Source organism: Salvia miltiorrhiza, chromosome 7, assembly GCF_028751815.1.
Source record: "Salvia miltiorrhiza cultivar Shanhuang (shh) chromosome 7, IMPLAD_Smil_shh, whole genome shotgun sequence".
Classification (NCBI taxonomy): Eukaryota; Viridiplantae; Streptophyta; class Magnoliopsida; order Lamiales; family Lamiaceae; genus Salvia; species Salvia miltiorrhiza.
In genome coordinates this window covers 37,878,362-37,883,282 of record NC_080393.1, presented here as the reverse complement: position 1 = coordinate 37,883,282, position 4,921 = coordinate 37,878,362, and positions in this window count along the sequence as shown.

Below are 4,921 nucleotides of genomic sequence, written 5' to 3'. Positions count from 1 at the left end.
CCACTCACGCAAACGAAGCGATCCATGAGAAAGATCCCACAATGTTCTGGTTTTCACGAGTTGTTTATCCTCCCTAGTTTGAAATTTCAAAATGTAGAAACCTTTACACATAGGAATCAATTTCCACTCGGAAGGGATATTCCATAAAGATTGAAGCTCCTGCTTGAGCTCCACCGTTAAGCGAGGCTTGTCTCCTTTTTCCAAAAGCAGCCTTCCGATAACCGAAAAATTGAACTCTTCCCAACGCCTTTTACAGAAATCAGAGGGCAAGTCTAAAGTGTATCCCTGACCAGATTCTTTGGCCTGCAGAGCAGTGAAACGATGTGCAAAAACATCCGGCCTCCGTACCATCTTGGGAGCGGTAACCACTGCATAAGAACCAGAATTAACAGTACTTGGCCTACTGTTGTTGGGCGCCTTCTGGTCCGCGCTAGGATTTTGAGGGGCGCTATGGAAATTAACCCCCATCAGATCAGTAGAGTTCGTGACCTGCACCGTAGTCGAAGTGACCTCACGATCACCCAAACTTGGAGAGTTGAGAGGAGGGAAGTTCACGAGAGAAGAATCCAGCGGCGAAGAAAGGCGTGCCTTCCCCGTCGACTTCAGATGAACGACGTCGGAAGACCCTGCCGGCGACTGCAAAGCATCGACTAGAGGAGGCGCCATCTGCGCTGGCTTCATCCCTAATCTGGCCGAGGAATGGCCCCCGGACCTGTCGCCGGCTAAAGAACCACCGGACTGTGAAGAAGTCATCAATCGAGGCGGCTAGGGTTGAGAGAAATTGAGTTGAACATTAACATGCTATTATAGTATGAGCGGAGAACGTTAACATTAACATGCTATTATAGTATGAGCGGAGAACGTGCACCGCATACAATTCATGAATTTCACGTACGTTAATAGATTTTTAGAATTTAATAATTATAAAAAAATTTATAATTAATATAAAAAGAAAACTTGACTATAAATATATAAACTTTACTCATTTTTTGGTATTTAATATGAATTTTAAATCCTAAATATAAATACATGAAATTGACTCATTTTTGGTATTCAATATGAACTTTAAAACATAGTTACAAATACATGAACTTTAACTTATTCAATTTTTGACTCTTTTTTTTTTTTTTCTCAAATTAAAGTTGACTTGAAATGTCTGAATCTTGACGTGGATAATTTCTAGCTATAAAAATTAATTTTCACAATTTAATTTTTGGCCCGTTTTTTATATTCTGAAATTTAGCTTTCCGAAATCCCCAAATCTTGAAGATGAAACTGGCTTTCTGAATTTGTGAAATAGACTAATTTATCATTCACTTTCATATTTTAGTTTGGGTTAATTACCTCTAACAAAAAAAACGACGTCGTCGTATCTCAGCGTCGAATTGTCCGCGTTAAGTTCAGGCATTCCAAGTTAGCTTTAATTTGGAAAAAATAAAAAAAATTAGCCAAAAATTGAATAAGTTTAAAGTTCATGTATTTATAACTATGATTTAAAGTTCATGTTAAATAGCAAAAAATGAGGTAAAGTTCATGTATTTATACACCAATTATCCTATAAAAATTGAAAAATTATTTGTTTTCGTGATTAATATAATTAAATCAAAGCTAGTTTCTTAATTAATTTAACGATGGAAGATCAAATCATATCGAATTTTAATGTATATTTAATAAATTAATATATTATTTGTATTTTTGGGATCTAGTTCTTTCTTCTTTTAGTAGAAAAGTGAAGCAAAATAACCACAAATATATTTTGTAATGTAGCGATGGGAGATGAAATCAAATAGAATTTTAATGTAAATCTAATAATTAGATATTATGTATAACTTTTAAAAAAAATTATAATTCATACATTCTTTTAAAAGTATTATTTAATCCATTCTTTTGTACATGTGGTGCCCTAACAATGTGACACGTGGCAGAGGGCTTCCAAGTCCTTCCAATGCAAAATAAATGACGGGGGTAAACTAGGAATAATAATTTTGGATATTAAAAAATATTCAAAAAAATTATGTTTCTATTTTTCTAATTTTAATATGAAATTGTTTTAATTTAGTGCATATAACTAAACTGAAAAATGCATATATATAAACACAACATGCATAAGAGCATCGGCAACGCTCCTACTCGAGCACTTACTCGAGTAGAGCGTTGCACTCGAGTAGGGCGTTGCGGGGGGGGGGGGCTTACTCGAGGCCTACTCGAGCCTTCGAGTATACACGAGCGATCTAATTTTATTTTTTTAATTCTCTTCTCCTCTTTAAAAATCTCTTTCTCCTCTATAAAAACTTAAAAAATCAAGTAGGCTATCAAGTAACCCCAATGCAGCACTACTTACTCAATGTGGTCCCCCACTATCAAGTAGGCTATCAAGTAAGCCCATTGCGGATGCTCTAACTTTGCAAACGAAAATGCATTGCATTGTGACAACATCATGCATATTTTTCTGTATAAAGTTATGCATATTTGTGTTTATTACATGCATTTTGTGTCAAAAGTTATTTTTTTATATATATACATATTTGCGTTCAATTATATGCATAATTCAGACGGAGGAGGGGATGTAACAGCGAAAGGTACCTAACCTGTCGCCTATTGCAATGCACTTTCGTGTGCTATGTTAGTTATATCCATTTTTTACCACTGCTCGTATTTTTCTTTGGAAGACCTCTGCCACATGTCGTATTTTTGGCGTGCCACATGAATAAAATGTATGGTTCAGAAAGTGGTACTCTGCATGATTATATATATATATATAGGGGTGAGCTAGAATAAAAACACTCTTAAGTGTATAAAATATAAACGTTTTTTAATGTACGAATTTTATTCAACAGGGTTACGAATTCATCCAACATGGTTACGAATTGCGAAAAATTTTTTGTTACCTTTGGGATTCGAACTCAGGACCACGAATTCATCCAACAAGGTTACGATTACGAATCAACCGTAGATCTTGATGATCTAAGGGCTGAAAATCATTTATATTTTATACACTTAAGAGTGTTTTTATTCTAGCCCTCCCCTATATATATATATATATAGGGGTGGACTAAAAAAAATACCTTTTAGAATCTAAAAATGAATCACTTTCAGTCCTTATATCATCAAGATCTACCGTTGATTCATCACCTTATAAAATATGCAACAAATACTAGAGATACACGCATAAAGGTTTTATAATAAATTAGATAAAAGATAGCAAGAATAATACTATGATTGAATACGGTGGTATATTCATATCATATCGGTGTAGTAATAAAGATTGGAAAATTGATTCATATTTGTATTCTTCATAAATTAGATATAATTCAATTAATAATAATAATAAACAAGAATTAGACTTATTTTTTAAAATTGGAGATTCGTAACATGGCACTAACTTTTTTAAAAGGGAGGAATACTGGGAGTGTTTGGTTTTGGGTTTTACAGCATATTAATTAAGTTAATATAGAGTAATAAAGAGTTTGGTATTCTATAACACTTATGCGGATGGCCCTGCGATATGTGAAGGCCCTGAGCTAAAAATTCGGATTACGCAGGATAATTAATACCGCCCCCCCCTCAGATTACGCATGATAATTAATACGGTCATGTAATTGTGTACATTTTTAAACTTATCTAACCTAGAAATATGGATACCAAACGAAAATCCTGATTAATTAACCATAATAGCAAACCAACCAATATTAATACACATATTTATCCACGCTAATAATAGTTTACTAACTATATTGATTAATCCCTTACTGAGTACCAAACGAGGCCTAAACTACAATGCTCGAATAAAAATCACTCATATTTATAATTCTACACAATGATTCAGAGGGTGGAACATTCTACTACGAATCCTTTATTTAGTAGTTGTTTTCTTAAAATATAAATCAAGTGACAATAATAGAAAGAAAAAAAGTTCAGGCACATATTTACTGGTAAAAAAAACCTAAAATAAATATGAGTGATGCTAAACAGCCGCATTGTGGCCATCCACAATTTACCTAAATAAATAATAATTTAATTTATTTAACTTATTTTTAAAATAAAATAACATTAGTTATTTTATCATATATATTCTCTACATTGTAATTATTTTTTGGTAACTTTTTTATTTTTATTAAAAAATAAATTAAAAAAATGCAAAAAAAAATAAGTACAATGTAGAGAATATAGTAAAAAAACTAAATCCTATTTTATTTTTAAAAATAAATTAAATAAATCAATTTTCCTTATCATATTAGTGTATATTAGTGTGTGGGTGGTCATAATATGACTGCATAGATTTATTGAATAAATATATGAAGGCATATCAAGCAAAAATGTAACACCATAACAACAATGCTTTTTTTTTTTTTTTTGACAAGTGAATGACAACAATACTCAATACCAGATTTTGTGAAGAGGATACCTAGCAGCTAGTTGTGGAATTCCAAATAGGTTATCTGGGCGCATTAAATGTGCAAACTTTTCTACAGTATTCTCAAATACGTTGGCAAATTGTTTTCATAATTAAGTCCAATAAAGTGATACGTACACAAGATCTTTACGAAAGTATGTTAACCTATCAACAAACCCTTGTATTGGTGCATAAATAAATTTCATTAATTGTTTCAAGTGAAGGACCAAGTTTTTATAAAATTATAACCAAAAGGCTATGTAAGCAAAGCACATCATTCACCACTATAATATGCTATAACATGCCAAACATTCACACTTAAAATCGACATACTAAAAAGCTTTCTTCTTTTTTTTTCTTTCTTTCTTTCTTTTTTTTTTTAAAAAAAAAAATCTTACAAGAAAACCCCACGCTAAGTTAAAATAAATAAGGAAAAAGAGTACCCAGCTATGGGAGGATAAGACACCCGCCCTCCCAATGGAGTAGAAAAATCATGGTAAGAAAATCATGGTACCGACTCCCAAACAA